This window comes from Nipponia nippon, unplaced genomic scaffold, assembly GCF_047370975.1.
Source record: "Nipponia nippon isolate SJK-2023a ecotype South Korea unplaced genomic scaffold, ASM4737097v1 scaffold_18, whole genome shotgun sequence".
Taxonomy (NCBI): Eukaryota; Metazoa; Chordata; class Aves; order Pelecaniformes; family Threskiornithidae; genus Nipponia; species Nipponia nippon.
Window position 1 is genome coordinate 9,066,934 of NW_028262334.1, and position 24,033 is coordinate 9,090,966.

General features: G+C 41.1%; 1 protein-coding gene across 6 annotated transcripts in view; it reads right to left on the minus strand.

The window, feature by feature from the left end:
• ZDHHC8 (zDHHC palmitoyltransferase 8) overlaps positions 1–24,033 on the minus strand; it is a 117,888-nt gene that overhangs the window by 51,859 nt on the left and 41,996 nt on the right. For 2 of the 6 annotated variants that reach the window (XM_087754616.1, XM_087754617.1), the window contains exons 2-4: positions 3,433–3,489; positions 3,321–3,348; positions 1,581–2,803 (exon numbers count right to left, since the gene is read on the minus strand). The exons of 2 other annotated variants lie outside the window; for them this stretch is intronic. The gene's annotated coding sequence lies outside the window, so the exon portion shown is untranslated. Of the gene's footprint in view, positions 1–1,580; positions 2,804–3,320; positions 3,349–3,432; positions 3,664–24,033 lie in introns of all 6 variants that reach the window. 2 more of the 6 variants (XM_087754615.1, XM_087754618.1) reach the window with 2 other exon arrangements.

Consider the following 24,033-nt stretch of genomic DNA (forward strand, 5'->3'; position numbering starts at 1 on the left):
ACTGTGTCCCCAAAGGACATGCTATGCAGGAATCTCACCCACGGGAATTGATTTTAACACATTACTCAGGATTTTGCCTGTTTTCATCATGCTCTTCTACTACCAGCAAAATCACTTTCTGAAACTATTAGAGGACCTGGCATCAAATAAAGCAGAGCCTCAAATTCCTGCCTGGAGGGTCTATGCTACAGCATTTGTGGACTCCATCAAAAGGCAGTTTGCTGATAGACAGCCAGACTTTTAAACTTCATTTGCTCAGGCTGTATCAGAAGCATCCAGCGCTAATACAATTCTAGCAAACATAGCAATCATTTGTTCTGCTTGACAAAGGTCACCAGACATCAGCTTGAATCTCCCACTGAAGTCTGTTTACCGAATTCTGTGTTCAGCGGCAGAACCGAAGACTGACTTACTTAACAATGAGCTGGGCCTCATTTTTTATAATGAGCGGCCAGGAACATTATGCCTTTCTTATACTCTACAGTTTTAAATTTGCAGGGTATAATCCTGAAAACCAGGATTAAATTTAATATGACTTGAATTCACATGATTACAGGATGAGATGATTCCAGACAGATGATGCACAACTGTATGCTAAATGTTCTGAGAGGCCCAGTATGTGACAACGATGCACAAAACTTAGCAATTCTGCCTGGAAAGGAGAGTTTGTATAATTTTACTCAAAGAACCTTTTGATTCTAGTCTTAGTCAAAATCCAAACCAAGTGGCAAATTCTGAACAACAAAGTAGCCTGCCATTTAATGGCAACTCCCCTTAAAACTATTAGATTTTATTCTGGGGCATAAAAAAGGTACACAGTTTTAAAGAACCTTAAGCTGGTCTCTTACTATAGCAAGGTATCAACTTGCTCTTACCTTGCAGGAGCATTTGCAAGGTAACAGCAAGTTGATACCTTGTCTAATTCCACAAGTGCAGAGGTATGTGGCTTGCGTGTCTAATTTATACATGGACGTTTCCAGCTTTCAAAGGGAAAACGTGATTTAAGTTCAAGATCGTCTGCCAGATTCCTCAAACAATTACAGATGTTTCTTACATGCCTGACCTAAGAGGGCTGACTGCTGAAACCTAGACTTATCCAAACCACTACAATTTCCTCTACAAGCCATTTGTCTAGAGTAAAAGGACAAGAGGAGATCTAGATTTATGGATCATGACACAAAGTTATAAATCTTTGCTCTTAGTTTACGATTTAAAAAACATTTAAGTACGGAGTTTGTCAGCCGAAGTAGCTTTTGGTCCTTTAATTATGTGTTCCAGTTTAGTGGAGCAGAAGCAGCACTTGTGTTTCCCTGCCTTAATGCACGCTTACTGTTTTTGTTCAATGCCAGTATCCGCAGCAAGAAAGCATGTAACCAAACTTGCAGAATACTGGCAATGCAGCTGCTAGCTCCACAGGGGGGACTAGCCCAGATGAGGCACCTTTTCCTCCCAGCCTCAACACTTTCCAAGCCGGTAGGGCTCCGTGCACACCAGGAGGCATTGCTGCTGGCACACCAATTATCGCTTCTCCAACCTCCTAACGAGATTTCCTGGCGTGGCAATGGCTATTTCCAACCCACCTGTCCAACACACAGGGTCTGTAGCGTGTACCAGTGGCGCTCCGGATAGAGGACGGGTTTTGGTTTTTCAGACAGCTTGTCTTGATAGGTGTGAGGCAGCCCCAGAACTGCTCTAATCTTCAGTTTCTTATTCTGGATCAAGTTGCCCCCAAATTACTGTAGCTTGAAAATTCCAAGATAAAGAACCTGCCCTCAGTTCCATATAATTTACTAAACTTTAACCATTTTGGGTGACTACTCTGAACATATAATTTTCAATCTCTGACAAATGAATTTTTCAGCTATTTTTTTAAGCAAGAAAAAGAAAAACACTTCTTGCCCAATTAAATTCCCGTAACTTGATCTTTGTGATATTAATGGTGGTGATGTTTTGGGCCTAAAATTTGCCACTGACGTTTCTTCAAACCAAAACTTTTAATCATATATTATCCCAATTTTTAAAATAGCTTTAGCTGGTTCAAAACACCATTTTTTCAGTGAATGAGCTATTCAAAAATCCTAATCAGGGACCCATTTTACTAGGAGCTGTATAAACACAGCTGCTAGGAAGGGTCTGGTACAGACTGTAACATAATGGTTTGAATTCTGTTTGGAGAAGAACCTCACAGTGGCAACTTAAACATGCCAAACATGCTTCCGTGACCCCAAAAAGAAACGTGATGTGGTTTGATTAAAAATAAAGTGAAATTTAATACTCAAATAGTGGAAGGTGGAACCAGAGCAACTGTGATTTAAATTATGTATAATTGCACAGAAGAGCAACACCACATGAGTAAGAGAGGAAGAAGAGTAGCTGAGGAGGAAATATGTCTCTGAGGAAAGAGAAGTGAAAACAACCTGAGGCAAAACCAGAGCCAAGGAGGCCACCTGAGATCTGCTCTGCCTACCAGAGTGCTGCTAGCCCTGGCTATCGGAGCAACTAAGGAACCATTAATCCTGAAAGGAGGCTTCCAGGATTTAGCAATAACATGTGGACGACTCTTCAAATTGTCTTCTGCTTCAGTCGGTCATTTTCCTTCAAAATTATTCACTGCTTTCAGGATCCAGGAGAAATCCAGTGTGGAACCAAAAACAGATGGGAAAATGTTTAACAACAAGCAGACTGGCTCAGTGCCAGGAGAAAGCCCAAACGCAGTGATTCGGAGATGAGGCACAGGAGGCTACAGGTGGAAAGTACTGAGAGGACTGTTTCAGGTGGTTGCTTCTGCAGGCTCCTCTGGATCCTGCAGAAAAAGATCAAATACTGGTTATATACTTTTTAGTGGTTTTAGGGGGGCGGGGAACAGTTGGTTGATTTATTTGCTCAATGCTGAAATAGCTCTCAGTTCCAGCTACAGACAGTTATAATCCTAGCAATCATTTTATCGTGTCACGGAAACGTGTATTTGAGATAGTCTGGCTTCAATTTATTCAGTATATATAACAGTGGCAAGGAGTTCTGAAAAAGGGTTTGCGGTTGGACTGATGGACATGTAATCATTTTGGAAGGCAAGATGAATCACTCATAATAGTGGGGTAAAGCAAAAATACACACTGAATTCTCCTTAGCCAAGGAAACAAAAGAAGAAATTATCACATTCTACGTGTACTTTAAGGTATTACAGAAAAATAAAACTGGACCAGAAAATTTTGCAAGAGAACTGACTTCAAAGAATACTTGAATTGCAGATTGAAAGGATTTCTAGGAAATCTCTTTTTAGAATGGATGTGGAATTTGTTATAACTAACTATGTAGCTTACCTTCTTGCTGGATCTTGAATTCTCATTCCTAGGAGAGAAGAGCAACATATCAGTGTTGTATTGTCAGGCTGAAGCTGGGGCGTTAAGAGAATTTGCAAAAATATCTACTTACCTAACTCTGTGCCTCTCAGGTGAGGAAGATTCCTATAATTTTGATTCTTTCAATCATCTTCAAAAAAAAAAAAAAAGAAAAAAGAAAAAAGGGGGCTGCATCTCAGATCGCAAATGCTGGTGTCACCCGACTTGAACAATCCATGTTGGCTGCTGCAGCTGGAATTGGCTATGGCAGAGCAAATCACGTTGCACAGCAGATGACTTAAATCTATTGTCAGTCCCACATACACTATACGAAAAGAAGGCAACATTCACTCAATAACCAGGTTAGGTTGCTTGAGTTTTTCTTTGGGTATTTTTGTTTGTTTCTTAAACTACCAGTTCTGCAGACTGGAAAATCTGGTACAGAATGAATAGTTCCTTTCAAAAATCCCATTATAGACTATGGATTTTTCCCCCCAAATTCTACTTCCACTAACATTTACAGTCTTCTCTTGGACTTTCCGTGCTGGCAAAGCAACACATCATTGCCTATTCTTTGGATCATTCTTGCTTGCTTGTTTATAAGACGTGGTCTGGCCTTCCTAATAGATTGCACCTGTGAGAGATTTGCCCAAGCAGCAAAATCACTCCAGGGAAATAGTTTTTAACCACACTCCTTAATAACGATCTCTGGGACGTACTGCCTGGACTGTGGATGTTAGCACGTTGCTGACTGACAAAATCTTTCCATGAAATTGAGCCTTTAGTCTCATTATGAGGATCCTTCTTGCCAGGATTGATCTTGATGCTCATTTTCTTTACGCAGAGATTGCTGATTTGGAGAGGGAGATCAGAAGAGCCAAGGAGAACACCAGGGGGTCAAATCAAGGACAGGAGACAGGCCACGTGGTAGGGTAACTACAGATCCCCATATTTTGCTGTACCGTATGATTTGTACATCATATATTACATTAAGAAATAAGACACAAAAGCCACAAACTGTATATCGTGTTCAATTCTGGCAACTTAAGTGGACTGCAAAGTCCAAGCCCATTAGGAGGAAGCCAATACCCTATGTTTGACATACGTTTGTTCCTACACAGCCTCTCCTTGTAATTTTAACCCTACACTCCGGTGTTTGACTGTATGGCTCACTTTCTGAGTTCAGTTTTGGAAGGTACTAATAATCCTGACAGAGGATATCTCATTTCTATCAAAACAGTTACCCAGATTCCCTGACAGGACACAGGACAAGTTCATTGCAGGCATAAACACTGACTACAGGGAAGTTTAAAGAGTTTATTTTGCAGCTTTGCTAAGAAACTGTTGATGGATTTCTGATGCCTTATCACATCTCATCCACTGCCATGTGGCTGACATTACTTTGGACCTTTAAGCAAAAAAAAGTTCCAACTGCAATAGTAAGCATGAACCAAGAAATTATTTCTGGTGGCCTTAGAGGATTTCTTACATGTCAACTAAATGTCTGTAACTGCTGACAAATTCTTGCAACTTCTGTTGATTATCCAAAGCCCTGGAGACTTCTTAACTTTGCACAATGTGTTTATTATGGCTGCTGACATAAATCAGTTTTCTTGAGCCTATTTCATATACGGAAATCCTTCTGGGACAGGCATTGAGTTGGTCAGAAGTGTTTGCTTCGCAGTTCTAGAAGCTGAGGACTTCTGTTTTTCCCAGTGCAGTAAAATACAGATCTAAGTTCAAATTTCTATACTTGCTGTGGCAATGGTTGGTTGTCCTTTCCATATATTTTTTCTCGCTAGAAGAGTCTTTGCATGCATTCTCTATCTCTGCCGAGATTAAGCTGCCACCTAGCTTAACAGACAACAATACGAGAAAAATTCAAGCCAGTAGCATAGATATGATGAGACTGCCTTGCTAACAAGATTTTTCAAGAGGATAATGAAGACGTTTGTTCCAGTCTCCGCCAGCTAAGAGTAAGGTAAAAGCTTGGGAGCTTCCCTGACTCTCAGCCACTGACACAGCACACCCAAAAGTAGTAGGGGTGTATGGGTCTTCACAATATGATACCACAAGTGGAAAAGGTAAGATTATGTGGCCACAGTCAAGGGCCTTCCCATTTTCATAAACTGGACAGAATATAGTTTGATTGATTCTTTAACAAATTTACCTGAGGAATAAGTTAATAACTAAGTTATGTTTGCTTTATCCCATCTAGTGAATTATCTTCTGAAGTACAAGAATGAAATTACAGTTGTGACACATACTGTGTCAAGTTTTGATTTTTCCTTCATTTAAGTTCTCTTGCCAAATTTTAATTAAAACATAGTTCAGGTTACACTAATCTTTTCTTCATAGTAGCAGAATACAAAAATAAATGTAAATCACCTCATAGTCCTTAAAATAATGTTAGGCTGGAGCTTAAAAACTTTGTAATGTATACCTTGTGACTGATCTTATATTTTGATTATTAACAGCAAAGTTAATTTTTGAGAAGTAAATGTTCACTTCCAAATTAAGGAGAAGAAAAAATATTGCTACTAAACAAGCCACTCTTCTCAGTAATCAATTTTTCCCCATCAAAACTGAAGAATCACTCTTGAAAGAACAAACTCTTACATCGAGACTCCAGCAATAACCAGCGATAAACTGACCACTGTCACAACACGAAGTGGCAAGTCGCAACGCTTGTCAGATCTCAGTTGTGTAAAGTGCCTCTGCTGCCCCCATCTCCCATGAACAACTTACCACCCCACTTCACAAACGGGGAAGGAATGCACTGAGGATTCATTATAAAAATACTTATTAAGTATGAAGGTAATAGCAATAACTCTACTGTAAAGTGGTTGTAGGCTAGCTCCCATGGCTGGGATTTATGCTTTTATGCTGAAAGACCTTGGTTCAAACCCACAAACTCTTTTGGGGTCACTGCATAAGCGCTTTAAGTTTTCAAAGAGAAAGATAAGTAAAAGATCAGGTCCAATGGTCTGTTCTCGTTAATAAATAACAATAATAAAAATCTATGAATCATTCTCCCCTTCCTGAGTCAAAGCTTCCCAGAATCATTCCAAATTTCCCTCCTCCAGCCTTATTCTAATAGAAACCCCCGGTAAAGGAAAATGAGGAAACTCAGTGCTTGTTTGTAAGAAGTTTTCCCTCCCACACAGCAACTGTTTTTCCACTTGGAAAACCACTCTTTTACTTCCCTAAATGGGGCACTGCATTAAATAGGTAACCCTCTATCTGAATAGGCACAGGCAAGAATTCCTCATTTCTGGGGAGGAGGGCAGCCTCCTAGCGTGACAGCAGAGCCTGACACAGCAGGTGGAGAACGTCGTCTGTTCACAACTAATGATTAGCCCAGGTAGTGACAGAAGTGCTGGAGCTGTGCAGCACTTGGCAAGGTAACTGTGCAGGCCAATTCCCTGATAAGCCTGTTCCACGCAAGCACACACAGTCGATCTCCTGGGAACCCTTTTTCTGCTCCGGTTCTGACAGCATCTGAAACTCTTAATGGAGTATTTGACCCAGCCTTAACGTAATCAGCTAAATCAGGCGAAAATGTAGAAAACGGTTACCAGAAACTTATTAATTTCAGCCTTTTCCTGGCAGAAGACTAGGCAGAAACAAAAATAAGTTTTAATAAGACTGAAGATGTCAGGGAAAAACATCCCCAAAGGATGAGAGAGGAACTGGAGTCACAAAGGCAAACACATGGTAGAGAATCAGAAAATCCTCAGTTGGGTTCCAGCTCCTAAATTAACAGTATATTCTGACACATGCTGGGGAGAGACAGCATTGAGACAATCTGGTTGTTCCCTTTATGAGATGGAAACAATCTCTTACCCTTGCTCAACCTTTTTACAATAATCATCACATGAGGAATCACTCTGGTCCATCACACAAGGAGTCAGGACACCCGACCGGCTAGGTTGCACGTGGCAGCTTTTCCCAAACACTGGTCTCCCTCTTCTCTGCCCAAAAGGGTCAGTCCGTAACATTACGGCTCACCACCGAGCTCTTCTAGGGACTGCAGGGCATTTATAAGGCACATACTGTCATACCTCCAAAACCACCTGCAGGACCCTCTGCCTTAGCTTTTGACAGTAGAGAAGAAATGCAAACTTTAATTGCCATATAGCTAGCACCTAGCAGATGTGAGCAGTGAAAATAAGGAAAATACCTGTAGCATTTCAAATTGGGTTTTAAGGAGAAAGGGCTTAATCCATTTCTAATTAAGTCGCTAGAAGTAGTGGATTGATACTCTGGCTCTGACACTGTGACTAAATGTATGTATGCAAAAACAGCTGAGAAGCAGGGTAACTCATCTCAGCACAAGTTAGATACTTCTGCAATCTATAACTAATCTTCGGGCAGCACTAACAGTGCCAAAACTCCACGTGGCCGCTTTGGACTGGAAAAGAAGCCAAAAACAGAGGACAGCCGTCCAAAGGGAACACAAATGCAGATTCCAGCAGCTTTGCTTACGGGCTCTATTCACACTGCTTAACTCTACACAATGCAGCCTGGCAGCGCTTGCCTGCCCAAATTAACAGCGTGTCCCTAGCGAGCCTGCCTGACAGTTGAGTATGTTGCCATTAACCAAGGCGTTGCTGAGCCTTCACAGCCCTCTCCCCACTGCCTGCCCAGATGACAGATGCGCCCCTCTCACTCACTGCCATTTCCTTGAGGACAGATTAGTGACCTGTCCCAGAGGCTTGTGATTTTCTTTTTTTTTTTTAATAGCATTTTCAGATGAACTACAGCCTTAAGCCAAGGGGCAGGGAAGGGCAAAGTTCCCAAATCCTCCTAGATTTGCTAAAATTACTTCTATGCAAAGAATTGTGCTTAATAAAAAGGTACAGAAGGGGAATACCACAGCATTGACATTGACTCAGACACTGCTCACCTAGCAGCTGTACAGGACTCCGTGGCAGCTATATACCGTCGTGTCCTGATGCAGGGGTGGAACAACACCGTCACTTGTCTGGTATTTTTTGCAAGGACATCCATCCCTTCACCCACTCCAGTTCCCACCTCCAATGTCAGATACTAAAAATAAGAGCCATCTTACAAGGATTCCCAACAGAAAAGGAAGTGATTGGTAGTTTGGGGCCCTCTTGACCTTTCATTTTTTGATGGACACATGATTCAAGATGGGCTAGCACCACAATATTGAACTTCAAATTTGAACTGTGAAGAGGCTTGGATAGAGTTGTTTAAAATACATTGAATTACAAAGTTTAGTCTCTTGATATATGGTACAATGTGGATTCAGAATTCTGCAGTCTACTTCTATTCACCTGTTTCCTCATTAGTGTGTGCTCAAGGGCTCTCACAGGCAAAATTTTCATGGAAACAGAACAATCAGCCTAAATGACACTTCAAGATAAACTCTTCCAAATCTTCCTAAATGTGTGCAGTGCAAATGCAGTGTGGGAAGCTTTCTTCCATAAATTAGAATTCAGCTGGGTTGATCTCTAAAGTGGTTTAGATACAGAGCGTAACCCTGAGGTTTTTACTAGGTTCCATCCTAAAGCTGGCTCTTCCACTGAAAGACGAAGTCTTATGATATTGCACTGCAAATTCAAAAGCAGGATACGGGGTATGAGATACGCATTCAAAGTGCCTGCAAGAATCAAACACAAAAGATACTGAGCACATTGCTGCTTTCAGAGATATGAAGGATGATGATGATGATGATATTTGTTCTATGTTAGATTAAAATCCTCCAATATTGGGTCAGCAACCACAAGATTGTGAGTACTGTAATGATACTTTACTCAGCCTCTACACTTGGGTAGGTAATTCCCATAGTTAAGGAGACCCTCAACTATCCCAAACTGCAACCTCTTTAATCTGGATTAGTTTAGCTGCTTTCCAGCCTGTGGTCCTCTCATGATTTTTCAAGCACAGACTGGAAGAAGGTGGACACTTTCAAGCAGGATGGAAATTGAGATAGCTCACTGAAATACATAGTGATCCTTGATCATCAAAATCCTTCAAAATAGCACCTGCACGTCTGCCTGAAACATAGGCTTCAATACTTCAAAGCAAAAGTTATCAGCTCTGTGGTCTTAGTTTTCCAGGAAACAAAGCTCACTGATAACAATTGCTCTTCCAAACCACGACTGTCTTTCGTTTTCAAACCCTTGTTTCATCTCACTAACAAAGCAAATGTTAGTTAAGGAGCCTAGAGGATGTCATGTACAGATAGTGAAGTAGTCTCATGGAGCTATTTTATATTTTAAAAGGCAGTTATATTCTTACATGTCTAAATGTTATGACTTCCATTAAAAAAATAAGTCACTCAACATTTTTATCTGTTAACGCTATCCAAAAAAAATTTTAATTTTCACATTGGATATTTTTTGTTAATTTCCCTTCAGCAGCAAGTTTCAAAATTAATTTGCAGTGCACTTCTGGGTGGATAAAATTCTGAACAGAAGACGTTTCCCAATTTGTCCCAACACTGACAAAATTGTGACAACAGCAAAGCATGCTACTGGCTTTGTCCAAATGATACTTCTTTTCAGCTTTTTTGCACACTTATTTAGGATGTCATGATGAATCCTGTATAGAAAAAAAAAAAATCTCCTAATACATAAATCCTAAGTAATATCAGAAACAAGAAAATATTCCTTCAAGGTAGAGCGCTTAAAAAAAACCCCAAACAAACCCTTCCAGTTTCACTCATATGGGAGCTTTCTAAAAGGGAAATATTACTAAGGAATCTTATCCCCTATAAATCTATCTCCAATTAAAGCAGAAAAATAAAACAAAAAAGCCCTCTCAAACTCTTTTGTGACCCTCTTGCACTGCTGGTTCTCCACAGGTAGGACTGCAAACTAAGGAAGTCCACAAAGGCAGCAGTACGCATTGGTTTTGACTGGGTTTGAAGTCTTAACTGCTTTTCTACCAAATAAAAAAAGCACCTTTTTTTGCTTAAGCCAACTAAACAATAGTTTGTTTTCACACAAGCTCAGATAGCTTACCATAATGTTAATTGGAGTTTTATTTTTAAAAGTTAATTTCTCATCCCTAATGTTTGGGAAAAAAAAAAGGCAAAGGAAACCTCCAAAACACAGATAATATTACTAACAAAGATATTTGGATTCAGATTTCTCCGAGATTGGCAAAAGCGCATGTGAGGCAGTAACCTAATCTCACTCTTGCTGGTTTAACTACATTGCTCAGTCTTGTTTTCTTCAGCTTGCAGAGCAAGATGATATGGGAGGAGATGCAGATTTTTGTCCCCCAGTCTGCTACCGTAGACTTTAGACCAGAAAGAAGTTCTATGCGGGAGACAGAGAGAAGATATACCCCATATGACACAACCCAACACCACACAAAATCAAACCTTACTTAAGCAGGAAATTCAGATAGAAAGATGACTTGTTTAGCTCATCTCGTTTGTGTTCAGAGCAAAGCTTGCTTTAATTCCTGTCCATTTTACTAATTATTCCAAAGTGCACGTCTGTGCTCAGTGTTGCTAATCAGAGTGCACAAAAACCAATACTCTCTCCGCAGTAAAGAGCCAAATTTAGAGGTCTGCTGTCCAGTTCATAAAGTTTAGTGTTTCTATGAATAAGCACAATTAAGCCCTGGAGAATATCCAGGCTTCAGGACATAATTCCCACACAGAGCCTTTGAAGCAAGACTTTCAGCATCTTTCTTCCAGGAGACAAACGAATTCTGGTGACATGGCATCGTATTTTTTTCCCCTTTAACTTGAGACAGCTTAAAATGGAACATTGTTATTGAGCAGGAACCAGCTCTTCCTCTAGGTATTTTGTGCATAATGTCCTGGAATTTATCCAGATCCAACATAAGAAAGCATCCAGAAATAAAACTAGGAAAAGAGAATATGAGCAGCCCCAGGCAAAAATGAACAGCACTTTATCCTTGTTTTTTAAAATTCATCCCATTTACCGCCAAACTGCTGGAAAACCTCTTCCTTCCCAAGCCCCAACTTCTCCCTGTCTCATTACAGGTTCTCATTCAAGGCCAGTGACTCAACACCTCAACAGGGAAAACAGTCCAGGCTGAAATTTATACCCAACAGGATGGGAGAATGTTAAGCTCATTTCAAGGAGGAAGGAAGGAAAACCCATTAGTAGTCAGAAGGGAAGCACATTTCAATAAGGCTCTTTTGTCTTTAGAAAAGGGAAAGCAAGCAGAGAAACACATTCTCCCCGTTACACAGTTGTGCTTACATAGGCTACTTGCTCAGAAAATCTTTAATTTCTGCAAAAACCTACGCAAAAGAGGAAAAATTACTAAATTGCTTAAGAAAAGAAACCTCCTAAATAACAATAACACAGATCTGTTCTAGAAGACATCTAAGTATTTGCACCTTTCAAATAAATAGCAGGAGTAAAGGACAAGCAGGTGCCAGATAAACAACATGCTCTGGCTCATCTTTAAAGTGTAGCACTTGACTGGCTCTGCGTGAGTGGCTGGGCAGAGACCTGGGACGCTGCTTAGCTGCTGGACCCTCCTTTCTTTTCTGTCTCAAGAAGAACGTAAGAAACACCACCCCAGGGCATCCCAGAGGTTTCTCTGGCTGCTTCTGAGACCCCACCAAGTCACAAGACCTCTTCATCATGCAACTGTCCAGTCTGAAATGAAGAATTCAGCAGGGAGACAGACCAACGAGGTGCTTCTGGAAAGGACATAAGGGTAAGCTCACCAGGACAGGACCCACAGCATACTTCAGAAATGTGAGACTTAGCAACACAATGAGTCTTGATGCAGTCGTCTTCTTCTACTACAGGGAGCAGATCCTGGGAACAGGCAAGCATACATCACTGGCAGCTGGGAGTAACGCCAGGCAGGTTCCTCTCCCAAATGGCATCTCCCTGAGCAGCATGGGCTGCGAGACCGTCCATCCACTGGCACCGAGTGGCGGCCCCGTGCAGAACAGCAGCGCTGTGCTGACGTCCCTGCTTGCAGCACACGCGCCGGTAGTTTTTCCAGAGAAGTCACAGCACCTTCTGCAGCTGTGCCCCTCCATCTGTTTCCTGCTTTTGATGAAAACTCAGCAGCTTGGCTAGGCTGGATTTAAGCCTTAACAGGGATTTTTTTTTTTTCCTCCAACCCTCTCCATTGGAAATTAGATGCTTAAGCATAGCTATCTTTCAAGATCACAGAAGACAAAGTATTATGGGTTATCATATTAGCTCCCTTCCGTCTGACAACTCCAAGAATAGGAGCATTATGTCCCTATCACTGCCTGTCCCCACTGCACAAAAGCCGCAGTATTTTATGCTTTCATTCACAAGTTTAAGCCAAGAAGAACAAGTCCAAAGCACCCCCAACTCAGGCAGTCCTACAGCACCCAATGGTGGGTGGCACCAGTTCAAGACCAGAGCACCTTTGCGTGCACTGCAGATACGGCTTGGCCACCGTTCATGCCACCGCACATAACGTGCTCTTCAGAAAAGGGCCAAACAATAGAAGATTTGTGAGATAATGTAGTGGAGCAGAGCTGAATACTTAACATTTTGAAAAATGCAAGGGCCCGACGAGCTGAGCAGAGGCACACACTGAACAAAACCTTTTCAGAGGCAGACTGAAGCCTGCCCACACATTACCAGCTACCGGCCTCCACGACAAGCGTGAACTGAGGCTCAATTGTGTAACACAGGTCAGAGGCTTTCACCAGAAGTCTGCCAAACTGAAAAGCTCTCTAAGTTTCCAGCAGTGGGGCTGTTCGCGGGAAGCACAGTTCATATGACTCCCCGCACCCTCCTCAGGAACAACGATCTCCAGGAAGAAAAGCAACAGCCTAAAAATGCAATGAAGAGTGGGGATCAGCACTCCCGTGATAGCAAAACAGCTCCTAGTAACATGTGGTGCCCCTTTGCTTTTCCTCTGCCTATTTCAACTCTCCACTTTAACTGAATAGTTTTTGGCTACAGAAGGTGGTGTTAACTTATTTAGCCTTATTACAATAATTATTTACATTGGAGTCTATTCTCCTTCAGTTATGCCCAAAATGTACTATTGCTTGAGCTCAGAAAAGCAAATTCTCTTCCCAGACCTGCTCCGGAGTAGTCGGCTCCGGTGTGGGACCGCTGCCCAGGACCTGCTGCTGATGAAGGAGCCACATGCTCGTCTGAGCAGACTATCCCTCCCAACCTGGTAACCAGCACAGCTTCTCCATGGAGACATCTGGGGCTGGATCTATCTCCTGGCTCCTCCGCACAAGCAGCTGAACGCTGGCAGACCCAGCCCCGGCACCAGCCATACTGCTGGGGGACTCTCTGCAACATGCTCCATGATCCTTGCTTTACACTGTGCAAAAAAAGACACCACTGCTGATTTAAGAGCACTCTGGACTGCAGTCGTAGGAAGCAGGGAGAATATTTTGGCCAAGCATCTCATCTGGCTCATTCCAACACTCCTCTTCAGGCAACTGCTACTGGCTACAGTCAGAGACAGGATATAAGGCTAGAGGGACGCAGGACAGCTGAAGTAATAGTTGCAGGAAAAGCACTGTAAGAGGAAGTACAAACAACACAGATTAATTTTTTTAGGTGTCATACTGGGAATAATTTGGCCTGCAGAACTTTGGCAACCAAGGTAGAGGGTAAGCATGCTGCGACTTTCAGATCTGCATGCCTGAGAGAGCTGCTCATGTGAAAAGCAGTTCTCCTCAAGAGCCTCATGAGGCTACGGGTTTCTCTCTGGTCATTCAGTATGAAACACTCTGTCTAGAAGTAAAACTATTTTCAAGTTAAAGCAGGGGGTTTTAGCTGAAAATTATTTTTAGACCTAATGCTGTCTGGCTTGAAGCCGTAAGTAGACAAAGTTCCATTTATATGTCTAGATCAGATTACCTCCTTGCATTCACACATCCATATGTTTAAAAGGTGCACTTTTCATTTATACCTTCTTAGGAAAAAAAAAACAACAAAACAGACCCCAAACCTTTTCATTTCTCCAAAGCCTTTCAATGACTATAACTGAAATTAACAGCACCCACTTGTGTATGACTTCATTTCATTGCTATTTGGCATATAAGTCTCCATTCTGTGATCACATGAACTTAGATGACAGCAAGAAGCAAAGAATTAAACAGAAACCTGAAGAAATATGACTAAACCTGGGGTGGGTTTGGGCCATCTGATGCTGAATGGATTGGAAACTGAGCTCACGCCTGCAGCTGCTACCTGCCAACACGCTGCCTGTGTGCGCGCTTCCCACGCTCCCACAGCTCCCCTTCTGCTGGGTTAACACCACAGCACAGGTTGTAAAATCCAAACTATGGAACAAGGAACAGGCCAACACACTCCTTTACAACAAACAGTCGCTTTTAACAAACATTAGCTTGGATGCAGCTACAGAGGTGAGTTTTAAGTTTGGTTTTTGTTTTTTTTTTTGAAGTAAAAGCTTGTCATCTGGATACAACAGCCTCAGAGACAGATATGTAACACAAAAAATGTTTGGCTAGCTCTCTATTCAGGTGTACTCACAAACAAGAATAGGCTATCAGTATCTCTTAATCCTTCCCTTTTGCAGTTATCTCAAGATAGTCGTGGAATCTGGAGAAATTAGAACTTTATTATCTGCTGCTATAATAAGTAAGAGGGAACCATGACTGAAATGGAAATGTTGATTTTCAAAGGCATTCATGCTGCCCTTGTACACCCGCACAGAGCAGAATGGCTGAGTGCCTAAGACACAAGAGAAAGTTCTCTACTAAAGCTCCTCCTTAAAAAGATTGATTAAAAAATAACAACACTGATATAAAGAAAAATATTTACTTAATGCTGTAATTTTCTCAACAATGATTGTTCTGGAAAGACAAGTAACGACAATGCATCGATCACTGCAAGCAAATGAGTGGTTGCCGAAGACGGCCTTGGAAGCCCCACCTGCAGCTCGGCACACCTGCCAGCGGCTGCAGATGCTTAGTCACCTCCTCAATGAGCAAACAAACCAGCAGCCGCCTCTAGGCCTGCAAGTGAGTTCATTTGCAAAGTTACAGATGTGCCTACTCAAAAGCACGCTATAAAAGGCAGCTCCTCAGAACATTAAGCCTCTTTACACCTTCTAAATAATTCCAGCTGCCTGTGCAGCAGGGATGTTATTTGTTATCCCGTCCTTAGGGATTACAGTTGAATTACTTTGCTGTATATTATCCTCCACCCAAATACTCAAAAATCACACTGACTGCTTGTCTGTGCAGGAAGTAAGAGTTTCAGCTGTATCAAAAGGGAGGAAAAAATCCAAGCTGTGTCTTCACTGAACCTCCTCTAACATCCCCCCCGCCCCTCATCATGCTGTGCGATTTCAATGTCAGCACTACTGCAGTTCAGCCAGACTGCCAAAGCCTACTTAAAAACTGAGCAGCGGAGATCAGAGGTGGAGTGGCTCAAAAATGAAGTTAAGCAAAACCTTTATGCATTTATCATAAAAGGATAGGCTTCATAGTCCACGAGGATATTACTTGGAAAACAATCTGCAACTGTGATGAATTTCCTTAAGCTTCTGCAAGCACAGGTCTGTACAAAATGGGATTAATTCAAAACCTTATCAGCAAAAATTCATATGGCCCAATTCATGGATCCTGCTTTACAGGGTTAAAATTTCAGCTATCTGGTGTACCATGAAGGAAAAAATTGTTATTATAACCACACTTATGATTCTCAGAGCACAATTCTGCCCTTGAGCAAGTTCGCTATTTCATTGTTAATAATGAAACCCTAAAGGAGAACCTCAAAGGAACTAAAAGGAAGAAAAAGAAATCTCAAACTGTTTTTTGTATTTATCTGTTCTGCTGACATTCCCATTTCCCCACAATAAATATTTATTACACTCCTTAAGCAAAAGGAGATTTAATCCATGGTTCAATTTTGAGATAATATTGAGCATCCTATGGATTTTAGTTCCATCCTCCTTTTCTAGCAGCACAAGCTGTAGGTGAAAACACCCTGAACAGGTGTTTGTTTTGTTGCTGGTGTAGAAAATAAAAGCTTGGGCATCCTGGGGGAATTTTTTCCAAGTGCGGTGGGCCACACGCCCATCTCTACAGTGATATGACAGCAACTGCCTCTCCTGTCACTCAGAGTCAGATACATGAAGAAGCAGCATGCTCATGGGCCATCACTTGGATTCATCCTGCTGTGAGCAGATGGCTCTTCCTCACCCTTATAGCATGGCGACTTTGATAAAGACATCAGTAACGGATAATTCAAGTTATCAGAAGCTCCATCAGAAGCACGTAAACGGTGTTGACTGCATACCAGCTGGCTTCAGGAGTGGTTTTTGACATGAGTTTGCACTATTTTGATTTCAGAACAGCCTTTTCCAATTCTGCTGAAGGCTAGCAAGATTAATAAAGACAGATTAAGATTAGTAAGGATGGATATACGCAAAACTAAAAACAGACCTGATTTTAAACTCCATGCAGATCTTCCCTCAGTGTAACAGATTCTTCTTTTGAAATTACAATTTAGTGATAATTTGCACAGAGGCAAGCCCTTGAATATTCTGGAGCCTCTTCAGTATTTTCTTCCAAGCAGAAAAAGCCATCTCATCTAATCGATTCTCCTTCTCCTCCCAAACCCTCAAAGTGTGTGATGTTAACAGCGAGGTCCCCTTCCCAAGATACTGGGTCCTGGGAAGCTGCTGCAACAGTTGCTGAACTTGAGAATCTGAAGCGGTAGATCAGGCTGAAATCTGCAGCAGCCCCAGTTTAATTTTTGACTAGGAGCCCAGGCCAGTTTCTCCACTTGTCGAGGAGTTAAAAGATTTAAGAAATACATGTTAACTTTAGCTAAACTGAGATGAGCACTCCTATCTGGAAACATTTATTAACATCTCTTTCCACTGGAGAAAACACAAGAAGAAACTAGACTTGTGAATCAAAGTATAAACGATGACATCAAGTACAAACACTGCCTTCACCAGAGATGCTGACCTCTGACCGGCCCCTGGAAGACAGAAGCGCATTGCAAGAGTCACCGATGTCTTGATGGAAGCCAGCAGTCTGTCATCTATTTGAAACACTCTCCTCACACAACACATATTGTAGCCTCTCCATATTTTCCAGTCTGTTTACAGTTTTTAACAGCATCAACAGATACTCAGCCTGTAACGAGTTCATTTTCAAATGTAGATCTCACAGTGCGGGATAAACTGGATGCAGTTCTCCACGGTACCCAGCAGAAATGACTGCTAACCTCACGCTAACACTTAAAGTAGAACAGCCTTGGCAACTGTGGCCTTGTTTGTCCAAGATCAATGCCGGACTGAAACTGAAAAATTTGCATAGGTTTCTATTAAAGGACAGGAATGCAACTAACGGCAATCTCAAGGGGTTTATGATACTGATATTCAAACAAACCTTATTTCAGAATTTGAAATCACTCGTTTGGGTGGTAGAGTTAGTTGAGTAGGTAAGACTTGCAAGGCTTATGACTTATACCACATGATATTCTGACTACAAATTTGGCTCATGTGTCAATAAAGCGCATGTTAAACGAATTAAGGGTTGGCTAACTGACATATCTCAAAGTAGTTGACAGCGTAAAGTCACTGGGGAATGGAATTGCTTTAGTTTGGTTTTGCATTAATCACAGCTAGCCAGATGCTCATCCAGATCCATAAAAATGCTGAAATCTAGATATAACAAATTCCTTGAAAAAAATGTTCTGCTAACACATAGATTGGCAGAACGCTATAGAAAATAAAAAGACAAAGACGACCAAAAGTGTGCATACATTCAGTTGACATCAGTTAAAGTAGGCGAAGCCAGAGGCAGAGCTGCACCTCCGACACCACAGAGCACAAGCAATAGCTACAGCGTAGAGGACGAGCCTGGCAGACCGTCAGCACCCCAGCAGGTGAGTGACTCAAGGGTAGCTTGCTTTGTCACTGCCACAACAAAATGAACAAATGACTAACACAGCCTGCAGCTATCTGAAACAAAGGAGCAGGCAGTCAGCAAGTGATTCTGTGGCACCACCGCTGTATTAAATTCAAATCTGGGTATGCAAATTTTTAAATTGGAAAATTGAAGGTGGCAGAAAAGAGGCCACGATGAAAAGAATTTGAGGGTTTAAAAAAAAAGTTTCTGTGAGAGATCTGAAACACTCTGTCTGTCGAGAAGATACAATTATAAACACCAAGAAGTAATCCCTATGAAGATCCTAAAGGACTCTTTACCTAGTAGGGAAAGCAGGATGGGGCTCAATCCCAGAAGGCATTGCACAGTTTAAGCAAGACCAATACAAAATATTGTACAAGTTTAGTGGTGAGACCAACTAGTTACTGGAACAAAACTGAAGAAGTGAGACGGCAAATCCTTCGCTTGGTGTCATGAGATCAAAACTGCAAGCTTTTCAGAAAAATGTACTTTAATCAACAAGATACTGAATCCCTTGCAAGGATAAGGGTAATGCCCGTGGGTCACAGATGGTGAGACAAGATGATTACTGGTTCCTTCTAGCTCTAACTTTTTTGCATCTGAGCCTGAGCCTACAAATACTTTCAGGTATACTTATGGGCATTCAGGCCTCTATCATTCTACTAAGAGTATGGAGATGATGTAAACATTAAGTTGAGTTACTCTAATATTAAAGTTGAGAGTGGAGAGAAAAAAGAAAGTCAATCAAGGCTAAGATGATGAAATGGACAGGAGAAACATTAAGTAATTAAATTAATATTGACATTTTCTAGCTAAAATTAGCACCTGGGAATCACTGAATCAATATTACAAACTCCCCTGAACATTACATGAAAAAAAAGGGATAAAAGCTTGGTATTATGTACATATTTACATAATCTTGCAGTTATTCCCTTAAAGCCTTATCACACTGAACATTTAAACACGAAGTTAAATAGCTCCGTGTTTTCCAAATTTTACATGCATTTGGAAAGCTTCCTGTACCATAGCTTCCTAATTATGATTTTGCTCTATTCATTGTATGCCTACAATTAGGTACTAAAACATGGAAGAATGAAACAGGAAGGGAAGCAAAATCCACACAGAAGAAAACCAGCAGAACTACCTGCACTCATTCAAAAAACACAGCAAGGCTACTTTTATATTTAGACTATTTGGCCTCCAATTTCCATTATGTAGTTTCAATTCATAATTCAGGAGCCAATGCAAGTAGTCAGGTTTTGTTTGTGGATGAGCTAATTCCTAGCCTTTTCTTGGATTACATCCAAACTCCAAAAAGGGCAAAAAAGGCCACCTCTAAGAAGGGCAAAAAGACATTTATTCTATTCAGGAGCTTTCAAGACCTGTCAATATCAGAGATCATCATATGTTTCTTGTGCAAGACTCATCCAATATGATCCCTTAAGGAGTAATGGAAAAGTTTAAGGCTCAAGCCTACTAAATTGGAGCATTTACAAAGAGAAAGAAAAAAAGTTTAATTGAGAGATTATTCCACTCATATCTACCCTGGATATTCAGATGCAAAATACTGCTTCCCTCCATTTCCTTATTAAATCAGAAGTGGACTCATCATCCAGTTAAAAACAGATGCACTAAGGTTATTTCAATTTTTTTACTGCTCACAAAGCTTTAATGTCAAAAGCTGAAGTGACCCTGTATGTTTGTCTGTGCAAGCATCCGCAGGATCAAGTTTTTTAAATTCATAGATGTTAAAATCAGGAAACTTTAGAAATTCAAATTAATCAAGGAGGGAGGAGGGCAAAGAACCGATAAAACAGCAAACTCAGAAACAATTTATTGGTGAAAACATTATTATTCATAGCACCAAGCTTAACTTCTTTTTTTGCAATTTCATATATTCAAAATGGTCACACTTACACAAGTGAAATCTAGAGACCTCCTTAGAAACTTAGATAGATGGTAGATTTAATTGTTTACAGTCCTAAACTTTGTATACCTAAGTCCTGATCCAGCTTTTTTCACATCCAGTCATGCCTTTCAAATAAAAAACAGAATCTCTGGCTAAGACACAGATTGTTTTGCAAAGTTAAAGATAAGATCAAACATTCTGTTTCAAAGGTGGTGTGTTATGAACCTCTGATCCATTTCGCTGCACAGTTTCCAGTTCTCATTCAAAATACGCATGTGATTGATTGGCCTCTCGCTTCCACTGCTCTGATACATGAGCATGATAGAGGAAGAAAACATTTGCCAAAGCTGCTTGCCTGAGCAAGTACACGGGTAAGTGGTGTGTGGCAGATAAGAACAAGGTGCAACCATCAGTCCTTTGGTAAAGGGAAGCAACATGAATGCTTTGCTTAGAAATTGCAGTCCTCCTTGGCCCATGTAGGATGCATTACAGCAGTCCCATCATGCAGGACTCCCCTTCTTCCTCTCCTTTGCTTCAAAGGGAGAGGATTTTCAAAATTCTTAAGAAAATAACATTTGTCTCATATCAGAGCACAAGTTCAGCAGGCTCAGCCTCCTGTCTCTGACAGTGGCCAACAGCAGATGCTTAGGAAAAAAAACCATAAGAACTACTCATTCATCACATCTTATCTTTTCTAGCGTTCTTGTGTCACCGATGGTAAAGCTCAGGGCAGACAGAGCTAGCAAGATCATAATTTAGCACCAACAATAAAATCTTCCATTCACATTCAAAGCAAAACATCTAAACTATCAGCAACCTGAAGCAGTTCAAGACACAAGATGAAGGGCAGGTACATCTATCAACTGTGCTTTTGGTTGAATGCACTTTTTTCATAGGGCTGGATTTGATGACCCATGAAGTTCCTCCCTGCAATAATATCAGATCACACAGCACTTCGTTTTCTTTGACTTCAAGCAGTCAGATGAGCCCCAAAGAAAAACAACCCAAGGATCATAGCTCTATTTCAGAGGAAATTTGTTTCAGGTTTGAGGCAATCTCTTCTCTCTGTCATTTATTCCCATTTGACATTCTCAGGTATTTCTTACAGCTCTTCCCATACATTGCTGTAGAAATAGATGTGTATATAGTTCATATATAAAGAGAAAATATAAGTAAAGGCCAGGCATTAAAGGGAGAAGATACTGTATGTCCTATAGTGTGCTAAGGCTGTATGAACTAGAAAAAGATACTGCTAATGAACCCATAACGAATCATGCTTGCAGAGATTAGTCTATTCATGGGTGGATAGAAGCAAGTTTCCTAAAAGCTGGTGTTGAAAGAAGTGTGAAACAACTTCTGACTCAAAAAGTACATGTAGATGAAAAAATGAAAAATCTTTCCACATGCATGAGAAGGGAAGATAAGTGGGTTCTGTTAGCAACCTCATTTCATAATCACGCTCTATTAGATCGCACAGAACAAAACTGAATTATTTACTGGGGAAACAGGGAAAACAAAACCCACAGATCACTTCACAAGCACAGAAGTGAAGAAGCTTAATTTCCTATTTGCATCCTTTATCCTCTCACCAATTCACCCCTTCCTTCCACTAACCCCAGACATCTCTACAGTAATTCCAGCAGGCAGAAGACAATATACGCCACAAGCAGTCAGGAGCTCGGCGGAGGCAGACTGACCCCTGGTCCATGCTGGCCAATTCACTGGTCAGCTGCTGTCAAATGACGTCCAACAGCTGAATGCTGCCCGCATGCTGCTTTCTCCTGAGCAAAGACATTAATTTGTGCCACCCTTCTATTTCAGAGAGAGCAATGCTTTTCCAGGCTTCTAGCTTTCTTTTCAAATGTGGTTAAAGCTGACCAATGAATTCAGAAGTTATTCAGCTGACAGGGCAATCGCAGAAGCCTGGCATTTCCTTAGGAAGCAGTCTAAAAAGAGTAAATAGCCTTATATAGTATTCAGATTCAATCTGGGCATCTTTGGTTTGAATACCAAAAATAGTAAAGACAGATAAGAAGTTGCCCAATATAAATGTCTTTTAAAAAGCAACAACTAGGAGTTTAACATTTGCAGATATCTGGGAAGTTGGGAAATACTAACATCTGAATCATTCAAGCAGCATCCAAACTCTAACCATAACATTTAGTGTTTTTCACTGTTAGACCTCTGGCAGGCTAGTCCTTATCGTCAAATGGTATCTAACTGGACACAGCTTGCCCTAACCTAATAAGCTATTTCAAATCCAGGCTAATATATTACCAGTTTCGTTCTTCTTTTAAGATGAACTTTGGTTCAATCTCTTCTGCACAGCCAAATGATTAGTACTTGCTCAAGAAACATTTTCCAGGTCTCTTAGGCTTATTCGCGTTATACATAAAGCACATGAAAAACTATAAAACAAAACTAGGCTTTCTAAAATAACACCACACCGCATGCCCAGGTATTCACATCTAGTTTTCACTTCTTATGCAATTACATAGTCTGCTTCTCGTGTTACTAATTAGGCAACTTTATCATTCTGTTGCATTTTATGTAAGGGCCATTTATATAAGGTCTAATCTCACTAAGCGTCAGAACTAAAAGTTCATTATTCTCAGGCAGGAAGGCAATAAAAAGATTGGAGCAGACAAGGCAAAGCCGTCCAGTGTCAGTTGCTAGAGGCCGCTAACGAAGCACATCGGCTGCTCGCCCCACACCTGAAACAATGCGCAGCGTCCTCCAGAAATGGCCCTCCTCACGAAGGAAGCTGTGCGAGGAGTTCACAACCTGAGGGCTGCTGCAGGACTGCGGTTTATCGCTTCAGCAGATGCTATTTCTAGTCTTTGCACTGAGATGAAAGCAATTGATGGAGTCTCTGATTAAGCCTAGAAACATTTTGTACTGCACAGTTACTATCCCCGGCCGTTGTTCTAAGATTTATGGCACATAAGCAGTAATACAGATACATTGACAAGCTATATCAAAGAAACAGAAATCATTCTTAGCGAAGCATGATGAAGCAGCGCCAATCACTTGTCTAGGAATGCCAATTAAAAAACCATAAAGCTCGTTTCTTGCCATGAATTAGGATATTGTTGAACAATATCGAATATTTCCACCTTTTTATTTCACAAAGATGCATGCTGAGGAGAGAAGTAATGTAGGAAGGTATCAGGCACTCAGATTCTACTTTAGCTTACAAGCGCAGCAAGCTGGGTATAGGTATGGAGGGAAGTTTGAACCCAGATGCTTGTTTACATACCCCACTGTAATCTACATTTTGGCATTCTTAAAGAATTCTCAGAGGTCTCAAATACCCACAGACACTGAACACTCAATCTTGCCTTTCCCTGCCCTCCTGCCAACAGAGAAGGCACACCAGATATGACCTTCAGAGCTGCTCTTTATCATAGCAGTTTTGCATAGTGGAAATGAGAAGCAGCTGTAAATAGTTCCGTATTTTAACTCCCATTACCAAAAGTGGAAGCACAGCCCCCCATCCCCTTTGAGCATCCCTACTGACAAACAACGGCCCTGGAGGACAACATCATTTTGTAGAGTCAACTAGGAAATAAAATAATCACCATGTGATGAAACTTTGCATTAAGAATCTTTCCCACCTCCAAGTCTACATCTCAAGCACCAACACCAAACATATTTCAGAACACACATCAGCTGTTGTAGAGAATTCAGGCTCAGTCTCCTAGCAGCATCACTATTAATAGAATCCATTTAGAATAATCTTCAGTTTCAACCTCACCGAACTCTATGGACTGAACTTCAAAAGCCAGTATTATATAGCTATCCATAACAGATTTTTCCTCTTTAGTGTTCTGCAATTGGTATATGTAATGTCAGAGTTAGTCCGAAGAACATCCCCGTTAAGTAGTTGATCAGTCCAAAAGACAGGA